At 37.2% G+C, this 13,141-nt stretch overlaps 2 pseudogenes; both read left to right on the top strand.

Annotated features, from left to right (window-relative positions):
* The first annotated feature begins 1,238 nt into the window (after positions 1-1,238).
* LOC116633617 lies at positions 1,239-1,844 on the top strand (annotated as a pseudogene).
* A 10,045-nt stretch (positions 1,845-11,889) lies between these two features.
* On the top strand, positions 11,890-12,684 carry LOC116633494 (annotated as a pseudogene).
* Positions 12,685-13,141: the final 457 nt, after the last annotated feature.

Here is a 13,141-nt window from a genome sequence, read left to right as displayed (position 1 = left end):
AAATGGATGAAAGACCTCAATGTGAGACAGGAGTCCATCAAAATCCTTGAGAAGAACACATGCAGCAACCTCTTCGACCTCAGCTGCAGCAACTTCTTCCTAGAAACATTGCCAAAGGCAAGGGAAGAAAGTGCACAAATGAACTATTGGGACCTCATCAAGATAAAAAGCTTTTGCACAGCAAAGGAAACAGTCAACAAAACCAAAAGACAACCAACAGAATTGGAGAAGATATTTGCAAATGACATATCAGATAAAGGGCTAGTACCAAAAATCTATTAAGAACTTATCAAACTCAACACCCAAAGAACAACTAATCCAATCAAGAAATGGGCAGAAGACATGAACAGACATTTCTGCAAAGAAGATGGCCGACACATGAAAAAGTGCTCAACATCACTTGGCATCAGGGAAATCCAAATGAAAACCTCAATGAGATACCACCTCACACCAGTCAGAATGGCTAAAATTAACAAGTCAGGAAATGACAGATGTTGGCGAGGATGCGGAGAAAGGGGAACTCTCCTACACTGTTGGTGGGAATGCAAGCTGGTGCAGCCACTCTGGAAAACAGTATAGAAGTTCCTCAAAAAGTTGAAAATAGAGCTACCCTACGACCCAGCAACTGCACTACTGGGTATTTACACCAAGATACAAATGTAGTGATCCAAAGGGGCACATGCACCCCAATGTTTATAGCAGCAATGTCCACAATAGCCAAACTATGGAAAGAGCCTAGATGTCCATCAACAGATGAATGGATAAAGAAGATGGTGTGTATATATACAATGGAATATTATGCAGCCATCAAAAGTGAAATCTTGCCAATTGCAATGATGTGGATGGAACTAGACGGTATTATGCTAAGCGAAATAAGTCAATAAGAGAAAGACAAGTATCATATGATCTCACTGATATGAGGAATTTGAGAAACAAGACAAAGGATCATAGGGGAAGGGAGGGGAAAATGAAACAAGACAAAACTGGAGTGGGAGACAAACCATAAGAGACTCTTAATCTCAGGAAACAAACTGAGGGTTGTTGGAGTGGAGGGGGTGGGAGGCATGGGGTGGCTGGGTGATAGACATTGGGGAAGGTAGGTACTATGGTGAGCGCTGTGAATTGTGTAAGACTGATGAATCACAGACTTGTACCCCTGAAACAAATAATACACTATATGTTAATAAAAAAATTAAAAAAAAAACATGTGTGGAAACAACAATTGTAAAAATGGGGACATGTCACCTGGCATAGGTAAAACCTTATTAGGCAAAGCCATAGCAAACCAAACCTCAGCCACTTTCTTGAGAGTGGTTGGCTCTGAATATATTCAGAAGTACCTAGATGATGGCCCCAATCTCGTTGGGGAATTGTTTCAAGTTGCTGAAGAACATGCACCATGCTTCATTGTGTATTGATGAAATTGATTCCATTGGAACAAAACATATGACTCAAATCCTGGTAGTGAGAGAGAAATTCAACGGAAAATGTTGGAACTGTTGAGGCAGTTGGATGGATTCGACTCAAAGGTTGATGCAAAGGTTATCATGGTCACAAACCGAATAGAAACTTTGGATCTAGCACTTACTAAATCAGGCTGTATTGATAGGAAGATCGAGTTTCTCTGGCCTGATGAAAAGACTAGGAGGGACATTTTTCAGATCCACGCAAGCAGGATGATGCTGGCCGAGGATGTAACCCTGGACGACTTGATCAAGGCTAAAGATGACCTCTCTGGTGCCCACGTCAAGGCAATCTGTACAGAAGCTAGTCTGGTGGCCTTGAGAGAATGTAGAATGAAATTAACAAATGAAGTCTTAATAAAATCTAAAGAAAGTGTTCGTTATAAAAACAACAACAACAACAACAAAAACACAAGAAGGCACCCCTGTGGGGCTCTATCTCCAGCAGACCACAGTTTCCTTCAAGGAAATGGTTGGGAGTGTCCTAACCACCCCCTCCCCAGCCGAGGGATGAGATTGGGGAAGCTGCCCAGGGGAACCCATGTTCCAGTTGCTCTTTCTTAGCAGAACCTACTGTGTATCTTTTTAAGGTGATGTGTATAATACCCACCAGACTGCCTTCATCTGCTGCTCACATGGAGTACTTTCTCCCCAATAAAGCATGCTTCTTCTCAAAAAAAAAAAAAAAAAAAAAGGGAGGAATGTCAAAATTAGGAAAAAAAAAAACATTTGATCAGGCTGCTTTAAAAGTACGCTTAAGTTTTCACTTTCTTTACAGTGGTTTTGGATGTATCTCTTTGTATAGTTTCCTAGTGGCTGCTCTGTATTACAAAATACATACTTGATTTATAGCAATCTACTAATAACATTTTCCCAGTTTGCACGAAGTGTGGAAACCTCATTTCCATTTAGGTTCCTTTACCTTTAGTTTTCCAAAATTTAATTACATCTATTTGTTGTTGTTGTTTGTTTGTGGGGTTTTTGTTTGTATGTTTTGTTTTTGATTTAACTGTTAGGGATCCGCTCAGTTTCTTGGATCTGTAGGTTTGCATATTTTGCCAACTTTGGCAAGTTTTCAGCCATAATTTATTCAAATGCTCATTTAGCTCCACTCTCTTTCTTTTCTCCTGTGGGACTCTGAAGATGCATATGTGGGATTTTTTATTATTGTTCTACTGATCCCTGTGGCTGAGTTCAATATTTTTCAGCTATTTTTTCCCTCTGTTGATCATACTAGGTGAATTTTATTGCTCTGGCTTTAAGCTTATTGATTCTATCCTTTGTCATCTCTACTATTGAGTCCATCTAGTGGGTTTTCAAAAGTATCTTTTATTCTATTTTCCAGGTATATAATATCAATTTGATTCTAATTTTCAGTTCTACAATATATATATTTGATTGCTTTACAAATATTAGTTCTTTGTTGGGATTTTATTTTTTTTTTTAAATCTGTTTCAAGAGAATCTGTAATTGATCACTGAAGCATTTTTATGATAGGTACTTTAAGATCCTTGTGAGATAATTCATTTCAGTGTGGGCATCAGTTGACTTCTTTTATTATAGTAAATAAGAAGTGGTCAGTCCCCCAGGGGACTTTATCTTACTCCTAGGGCAGCAAGATGATACCCACAGGATTGTTTTGCTTTGTGAGTGGCTTCACTCTTCATAGGTGAGGGAGAAGGAAAAATTTTACCTGCTTATAGAAACGGGGAAAGAGGTTGATATCCCTGCATTCCTGACATTGTATCTTTATTCCAGACATTTGCCAGATAGCCCAACTTCTCAGACTGTAAGGAAGAACTCTTTCAAGGTCCAGGAACTCATTCTTCCTTGAAATGTAAATATTGAGGAAAATAACCCCCAGTGCTCAGGGCTCTTTGGTGGCTTATCTTGAAACCTAGCCAGAGTATAATCATTTGGTCCTCTTAGAGAGAAGAAGTTTTACTATGATTTCACATCAGAAAAATCAAGTAGATCAATGGCTACGGATCTAATTTTCATGGTATATAAAGAGTTTTAGGAAACTATGCCCTTTTTATGGGAATACTGAGAAATCCAGGGAAGTTTTATGTCCCCACAATTAGGAGACTCTGGGCTTATTTCACTTTTTTTTTTATTATTATTATTTAGAGAGAGCCGTGAGCATGAGTGGGACTGGGGGGTGGGGTGGTCAGGAACAGAGGGAACGGGTGGGGGGGGCAAGCAGACTCCAGGCTGAGCACAGAGTCCCTGCAGACCCAATCCCACCTGAGATCCCTACCCCAGCTGAAACTAAGAGTCAGAAGCTCGAACTACTGAGCCCCCGAGGCACACCTATTTCATTGTTTTTACCTTTATTTATTCTCCTTGTTTAGGTTTAGGCCCCAAGTCTTAGCTGACTTTTGTAGGCTGTCAGTGGACTTTTCAGAGCTTTGCAGTTCTGAATTCTGTCTTGATTGACTTGGTTTATCTGTTGCAACTGGCACTCTCCTTTCCCTTGATCACGCTGCCAGGAGCTGGGCAGGGGGACAATAGGGGATTCCCCAGATTAGGAGGTTAGAAGAGGGATTTGGTGAGGTTCCACTAAAGACCCCACTTCCTCCTACTGCAAGCCGCCAGAGTCTCTGGACAGGAAAGAGGGGAAACAGAGGCTGCTGAGAGGATTGTCTGACATTTGGCAGGAAAGAAGAATGCTCCCCCAGCTGGCTGCTTGTTCATGGGGTTCCCAAGTGACCTCCTTACCCCTGATGCTGTCAGAGGGATTCTCTTTTGATTCAGGAAGGAAATCAGCCTCCCTGGACCGCCTTCTGTGGCTAGGCTGGAGGTCTGAAGGCATGGGGTCTGGGTGGCCTCTGTGTGTGTGTGTGTGTGTGTGTGTGTGTGTGTGTGTGTGTGTGTGTGTGTGTGTTGTGGGGGTGCAGCCAAACTGCCTCTGTGTTGTTGTTCAGGTCTTGGCCTCTTTAACCCACTCACCTGCTTACTGCCTGTCAGTCAGTGCTCTGTCTTCGTTGTCTCTTGAGTTATTTCCAAGGTTTATAGTTGTACTTTGTGGAGAGGAACAGGAAAGAATAGGGAGAAATGAGTCTATACTATCTTGTCTGGACTGGAAGTCCCTCACTGTACTTTAAAGGAGGCAAAAATGGAAATCTAAGAAGGATGTACACCTAACGTCCTTTAGGGAAAGAAGACAACCAGTAACAGCATGCTCTGAGTGTCTCAAAAATTTACTGTTGATACAAGCATATGAAATTGAAGGAAAAACTGTTAAAAATGGAATTGTGACATCAGATTATTTTGCAAGTATCTTTAAATATTTGCTTTACAAAAGCAACAATGGAAAGTCGAATGTTTATTGTGCTGTGTTTTGGGAAAGAAAGATACTTTTGAGAACATTATGCTTTAAGAATTGTCTTGGGCCTACATGAAAATAGTAGCCAAAATATATACCTTTATAAGATTTACTATTTTAAAAACGTATATAGTGTTATGATTTTTAAAGTCATTGGCTTTAATTCATTTTGATGACTAAGCTATTCACTACTGATACCAATCACACCAAGGCTATTTTTTAACTGTATCTTATTATTGTCTTCTCATTGTCATGGTAATTTGTTGCTTTAACTAACTGGTTTCTTTTCCATTTTCTCTTCTTTTAGCACATATGGACTGTGAGAGCCAGGAGTACAACAGTTTTCACACTACCAGAATGTTGCTCTATGTTCAAGGCTGGGCAAGAGACACAATCCCACGCAAAGAGATATACTTGGGTTTTGGCAGGGAATATCAGGGTAAATACACTTTCCTATTAGATGAGGATGTTAATCCCAAAAGTTGGGTCCCAATCTTGTAATCACATGTGGTTTCCTGTCTGAAAAAGGTAGCCTAAAGAAACAGAATCAATTGATGGAAGGAAACCAAATTTAATGACATTAGTTGAACCTCTAAAAGAAGTTGTGTTGGGGTACCTGGGTGACTCAGTTGGTTGAGCGTCTGACTCTTGATTTCAGCTCAGGTAATGATCTCATGGTCATGAGATCAAGCCCTACATGGGGGCTCCGTGCTCAGCGGGGAAACTCTTTCCCTCTCCCTCTGCCCCTCCCCCAAGCACTCTCTCTCTCTCTCTCTCTCAAATAATATTTAAGAGAAGTTGTGTCAAAGCCATCCATTCCTTTGAAATTTTCGATTAGAGAAATTAACACATTCCTTAGCTTAAGCCAGTTTGAGTTAAGGTCTTTTTCTCTGTATCCTAAATATTCCTAAGTATATGCAATGATTACAGTGTGCTTTCACTTTTATTTAACTCATTATCTTTATCTACATCTTTCCTGGAAGATTAAATTTCAAAAATTTGGGGTCCAATTTAACTGCACAGGTTTCTTTCTGAGGTGTGGTCAATTGTTAATGACTCTGAATATAATTTATCTCTTCCCACTAGCTATTTACTTACAGATAGGGTACCCCAGGAGGACCCATAAAAATAATGATCACTCTTCATTAAGAGGATCAGAAGGAAATTGGGCCATCTGTGATGCTCCCAATGGTAAATAATAAGTGGATGTCAAACAAATAACAATGAAAAGCCCCAGCAGGGTTTTTAATGTTCTGATAATAACAGAAGCTGTGAGTGACCTATGCTGTAATGGCCATAAATGATCATGAACATGAATGAGTCATTAAGGTTTTGCTATTCAAAATTTTCCTCTAGAAGGACATCCTAAGATGGGAATGAGGTTGAGGGATAGTATAATTGTATTATGGATCATAAAAAAAAAAAAAAAAATTTGCCTCAGTAGCATACATTATATCAAAATTGAAGCATTTAAAAGATAATTATGCTGTTTAAATTCTTAGCCTTTCCAGATTTGCAAATCTAAAATACTTTTTAAAAAACTATCAAATAGCTGTTTTCTGGCTCTAGTTATGATTTTAAATGGATATTGCTTGTAGATTATTAGGTAGGTCATCAATGAAACCTGATGTGTTCTCACACTTTATGTGTCTTCATACTGTCACATAGCCAGAGAGGTGGCAAACCTGGTGACAGGCTTTTATTCCATGGAGGAACTAAATGATCACACTCACATTTTCCATTGTGGTTTTCCTGAAGTTGTGCTCAGTAGCAGATCAAGTACATTATTTCTGTTGCCAGCAGTGAGCTCATTTGGAAGAGATTCAATTCCATGCCAAGGACAATAACCTTCCTTGTTCAGTCTTCCATTCCTGTCCTATTTTGCACACCCACCCCCCAATCAGTCCTGTACATCACAGGCTGATACATACAAACTGTTAAAGCCTAGTCTCCCAGCTTCTTCTCTACCCTCTGTCCCTATCTCTATATGTTTCGTTTATAATGGCATCTCTATTCTCATTGCCTCCACCACAGACCTTCTCAAGACCTTGCCTATGGTGAATCTTCTATCTAAAATGTTCTTCCTTTCTTCTCAATCTGTAAAGCTCCTTTCCATTCCTATGGTCTGGCTCATGGCTTAGTATCTATGCACTTCCTGTCCTGACTCAGTCACTCCTTCCCCCTTCTCCCACTGTACCCCTCCATGCCTTTATTTTATTTATTTGGTTCTGATTCCTCAACAGAATGAACTGGACAAGAAGAGAAGTTGTTCATTTGGTATAGTTTCTTTGACTGATGATTTGTTTTTTACAAGAAATCTTTCTTTAATGATTCAATGATTTAAAAATGATTCCAAGACTATTAGGGGGCAAATTCTTTCTAAGGCTCAAAGATAGACTAAAGGATGTCTATGAAACCTACAAAATTATTCAAAATCATTGTGCATGTTTGCTTATGTACACAAAGAAACCATCATTTGATCAGACACATTCTCAAATGTGTCCCATGGACAACAGAGGTTGAAGACCATGGTTCTAAGGGATTAGGTAAGAAAGCTGAAGATCAAGAAACAGTACGGAAGTCCTCTTTGTTATTTTTTCACATATTTGTTAGGATTCTTTTCTTTTTTTATTATGGCAAAATATAAATAATACTAAATTTCCTATTTTAACCATTTCAAGTTTACAGTTTTATGGCATTAAATACAGTTGACCCTTGAACAACACTAGTTTGAATGGCATGAGTCCATTTAGGTGTAGATTTATTCCTATAAATACAGTACAGTTCTGTAAATGTATTTTCTCTTCCTTATGAATTTTCTTAATAATATTATCTTTTCTCTAGCTTACTTTATTATAAGAATATAGTATATAATACATACAACATACAAAGTATGTATTGATTGACTGCTTATGTTATTGGTAAGGCTTCTGGTCAACAGCAGCTATTGATAGATTTTGGAGAATCAGAAGTTACATGCAGATTTCTGACTGCAGAGAGGAGCCATGTTCCTCACCCCTGTGCTATACAAGGGTAAACTGTACATTCACATTGTGCATCCTAAGTCTTTTACTGGATAACATTTCCACAAAGGTCGAGCTAAATCATAGTGCTTTATTTAATTTGATTTAAAAAATGACCACAAAAACTAAATTATTACTAATCCCTAATAAGATTTTTAGAAATGTTGGCATGAATTAGCAGTCTCAAAGACAAAAATAAAATTGCAGTTCAATTATGGGTTTTGACATTTTAAAATAAAGGCAATCATTCTTTGCTCTGTGCATAATGCTCTGTTTTGCAATTAATGAATGATTCAAAGGACAATGCAAGGGAATATCAGCATGTGAAATACAGTGTACCTCCAATTAAATCATTAACCCATTTGTTTCTGCCCCAAACTGAAAACAAGCTAAAAAAAATGATGTGAATGTGAAGATTACTATTATCCTGTGTGGTTATGGGATAAATTTAGACAAACTATTAAGGCATAGATTTCTGTATATTCTTTCTTGCCTGATGGCACAATCGTGTCTTAAGTAAGCAGGAGTTACAAGAACATTTATGTCCCTTTTTTTTTTTTTACAATGAGTAAAATTAATGATACATTTAACTTTGTTCATTTGATTATCTCTTGTACTAGGCTGTGAGTAAAGTGTTCATTTTATTCCCTACTACATACTCAGATTCTAACTCAGAGCCTGGCACATAACCAGAACTCAGTATGTTCTTGGTAAAGGAGTGTTTGTTTCATTTGGTACCTGACTAACTGAATGAATGAATGAATGAATGATCTCTTCCTCCGCTTTTGGCCTGGCTTCCCTCCTAGCTTCCATCCACCCACGTGCCTCACTCTCTCTCCTTTAATTCCTTCTTATCAGCAAATTTTGACACATCGTCTGCTCTCTGTTTCCAACACCTTTCTTTTTTTTCTCTCAGAATCTTCATTTTTCCTGTCAATGTACATCTGTCCTCAATTATATGTGATTTCATACTACAATTGCAAAACAAAGCCCTGTCGCTTTGTCTTCTTACAAGCAGAATACGCAATAAAAATATTATTTTATGCAATATCCTTTTGCTCCTCTTCTGAATTATTCAAAAGGTAAGATGTTATAAATGTTTATTTTTTATTCTAAAAAAAAATCCTTCATTTTCTTGTTTGTTTTACTCAACTCTAGATTTTTCTATGCTGTGGGTTTGGAATCCTTGACATAAAAATGGTCTATATACCACAGAAATGTAGGGTGAGAAAACATTACTGAAAGAGAGATCAATCTTACCAATCTAAGCAAAAACTAACAGACATGCACAATTAAAATCTTTGTATTACATAGTTTTTTAATGAACTAAAAATCAATTATGAGTTTGTGTGGTTGCTTCAATTATTGGTTATTAGAAAGTGGTTTTTCTGTATACCAGAATCCTGATAATTAAGTTAAATTTTTATACAATGAAATATACATTGACACAAAATAAAACAGATAAAAAGCTTCTTAGGCTTAAGGTCCGTAACCACATGTAAAACCAAACAAATGCATTAATTATAAACAAAATCACATTCTCAATAAAATTTGAATTAGCGCCATTATATTTATGTGATATGTACTGTTGATTTATTGAAATTGTAATGTTGATGTTGGGTTTGGCAGTAAAATGCATCTTTTGAATTTTACTTCTTTCCTTGATCATTGTTATTCAGAACATAATATATTCCCCTTTGAGATGTTTCTATCATTGCTACGAATATACATCCTTTACAAAATTAGTTTTTTATCAGTTCCCCATATCTTGCAGGACCACTTAATTCAATAATGCACCCGTCAAATATGATGATTTTAAATTAATACCAGTTCTAAAGAACAATTACAAGCTAGTAAGTAAAAGGACCATAGTTAGATAATATTCTACTGGAAATATAAAGGTTTTGTGGCCTGTTTTTTTGTTTGTTTGTTTGTTTGTTCAGTTTGTTTTAGTTCAGTATGTTTATACTAGTTTGCACTTTAGGATAACTTATATCTTCTACCTCTTTCACTTTTTCCCTCAATTTAAATCACAGTGAAATCTTTGCTTGAATCTGAACCATTGTATGATTTTACTTTTACTTGTTACAGACAAGTTCATACGCAAAAGCAAATAAATACAAAAACACATGGCCATGTTTGTTTATGAAGTTTATATCTAGCTGATACAGAATATTTTGACACTGATTTTTTTCAAGATCATCATGCAATTTAAAACCCATGATTAAAAATACGTTAGACCTTTGTAGACCCCGAAAACGGTTCAGAAACATGTAAGAAGCACTTTTGTACATTAATAAGTTACGTCCTCAGTAGAATCCCATGAAACATGTAGTGACATGTCTTCACTTTATATAGATCCTAAAATAAAGATCTGGATAAGTTAAATGTAACAACATCCCACCACACTGTTATAATCTACAGAAGTAGGAGTCAGGGTTAGCTCTATCTGATTCCATGGCCTTTATTCTCCCCATCACTGCTGATCAGTTTCTCCTGTTACCTATTTTGATATATACTCAGTAACACTATTTCACTACTTTGATAAATGCAGCTCAGCATTAGGCACAAGCCACCGGACATTTGCAAATATTATGTTAAATTCCAAGTTAAAATTGACCAAAATCCTTCCAAGTGCCACTAATTACGTCTGCAATAACCTCTCAAAATTAAAATAAAAAAAATTTAACTCAGCAATGCTCATTTACTTCTCTTTTAGACCTACAGGGTTGGAGTTTATAGCTCCTTTGAGTTGAATCCCAAAAAAAGTCTTGAGATTTAAAAAAAAAAAAGCTCATAGAAATTTCTATATTGTATAAAAGTGTTACGGTTAATAGGACTGGGAATTCCTGACAGAGTAATAGAAAGAGAGGGGAAAGGAAGCTTGAGATTTGGAAGAGGACGATTGCTTATCAAACTTTTGATCATTTGTTCATCGTGCCATGTTGTGTAATCACTGTACCCATCTTTTCCATCATCAAAGAAGGCAACATGACGTTGTTTGAGTCATTCTCCTTTATTCAATGAGTTTATCAATCAGTCTGCACTTCCATCTGTGTTTTTGCTTTGACCGAACTTTTCTCTGTGTTTAGCACCATTAGATTAGAAACTGCTATGGTGAATCTGAAATGGTTTGGAGACAATGGGAAAGCTGTAGCAAAGGCAGAAGAAAATTATGAGATATTTGATCTCATTGGCAGTCAATTTGATATGTGGTATTTAATAGAAAATAAGTGAACATTTTTACCCCTGACCTTTTCACTTTAAAGTGAATTACTGTCATATATTTTCCATCATTAGTTTTTCCTCTAATCTTTTTTTCCTCATAGAAAGCAATTGACTTGAATAAAACTCCATCTTTTCTGAATCTCAGCATATATTCTGTTTGAATGTGGATAGTAAGTTATTTTTTTTTTCCTATACCTATCTAACATGGGTGTTCTTAAATAGCTTTAGGATAAATGTTAGGGCTTCAGAGGTTTTAGTTTAGTTTTGTTTTTATCTCACCTTTAGCCTGCTGTGAGCCATTTTTCTTAAAGTTGGAAAATCCATTCCTTTAAAATTAATTGGCATTGATTCAAAACAATGTATCCTAAGTTTTGCTGGTATGGTTTATACCATACCATACATAGGTTTATGCCCTAAAGAGAATTAGGATAATTCAAAGCTACACAACAAACAACTAATAAAGTATTGAATAGACATAATAAATTAAAATATTTCATAGGGTATTTGAGACTAAATCGACAGTCAATTAAAAATGGAAAGAGGCTATTCCACAATGTATAACTTGAGAAAAAAGAAATCCTACTATAACAGAAGAATGCTGCTAAATGTTCATAGGAGCACAGATTTGCTACAGGAAAGTAAATATTTGACCTCCTTCACACCGTAGACCAGACACAGTCCCAGACTCATGTCACTAGCATGTCCATGTGACCAGTTTGAGAGGATACCAAGACATGTATGGCTCTGTAAGAGTGATACAGGCCATTATGGGACACATTTTCTGTGGAGAATAAACCAAACCAAACCAAACCAAAAAATAGTAAGTCTTTTTCTGCCTAGTGCAGCCATGGCTCATGGTCCCAAGAAGCACCTAAAGCATGTAGCAACTCCACAGTTTTGAATGATGGATAAACTGACTAGTGTGTTTGCCCCTCATCCATCCACTTGTCCCCATAAGCTGAGAGAATGTCTCCCTCTCATCATTTTCCTAAGGGACAGACTTAAGTATGCCCTAACAGGAGATGAATAAAGAAGTTCTGTATAAAACGTTTCATCAAGATTGATGCAAGGTCTGAACTGATATAACCTACCCTGTTGGTTTTATGGATGTCATCAGCATTGACAAGCCCAGGGAGAATTTCCATCTGATCTATGACACCAAGGGTCGCTTTGCTGTTCATTGGATTACACCTGACGAGACCAAGTATAAGTTGTACAAAGTGAGAAAGACCTTTGTGGGGACAAAAGGAATCCCTCATTTGCTGACTCCTGATGCTCGCACCATCCGTTATTCTCATCCCCTCATCAAGATGGATGACACCATTCAGATTGATTTGGAGACTGGAAAGATTACCGATTTTATCAAATATGGTAATCTGTGTATTGTGACTGGAGGTGCTAATCTGGGAAGAATTGGTGTGATCACCAACAGGGAGAGACACCCTGGTTCTTTTGATGTAGTTCACATGAAAGATGCCAATGGCAACAACTTTGCCACCCGGCTCTCCAACATTTTTTTTTTTTTTTTTTAATTGTCAAAGGTAACAAACCATGGATTTCTCTTCCCTGTGGAAAAGGTATCTACCTCACTATTGCCGAAGAGAAAGACAAGAGACTGGCAGCCAAACCGAGCATTGGGTAGAATGGTCCCTACATGACATGATTGGAAGTCTTTTTACTTAATAAAAGATCATACAGCATGATAAAAAATAAAAACATAAACATCCACCTAAAATTGGTTCTACGTTTTATTGTCATTATATACTGACAATTCCAAACAATATCAGTGATAAAATAATGCTCCTCAAGACAGTGAAGATTGCTCCCGTGGCCTCTCTCCCTTGGTATGTCACTGATCAGGAGTCAAGACTGGAGCCTGCCATGTGTGGTACAAGAGAGTGCATTTGACTACAGAACAAAAATGGAATCCATGGGCCCCGTGGTCATTTTTTTCTCTTTCCCACTCTCAAGGGTTGAGAAGGAAAGAGCTGCTGGTTTTTCTCTAGGTGTTACTTAAGTGGATTTCATAATAGTCCATTTTTTTCTTGATAAGGATAGAGAGGGCTAAAACTTGAAGCAAAACTGGAACATCGAGAAAT

Source organism: Phoca vitulina, unplaced genomic scaffold (assembly GCF_004348235.1).
Source record: "Phoca vitulina isolate PV1807 unplaced genomic scaffold, GSC_HSeal_1.0 scaffold8, whole genome shotgun sequence".
Lineage (NCBI taxonomy): Eukaryota > Metazoa > Chordata > Mammalia > Carnivora > Phocidae > Phoca > Phoca vitulina.
Note: the sequence above shows the minus strand (reverse complement) of the source record. Positions and strands in the feature narration are given on the sequence as shown.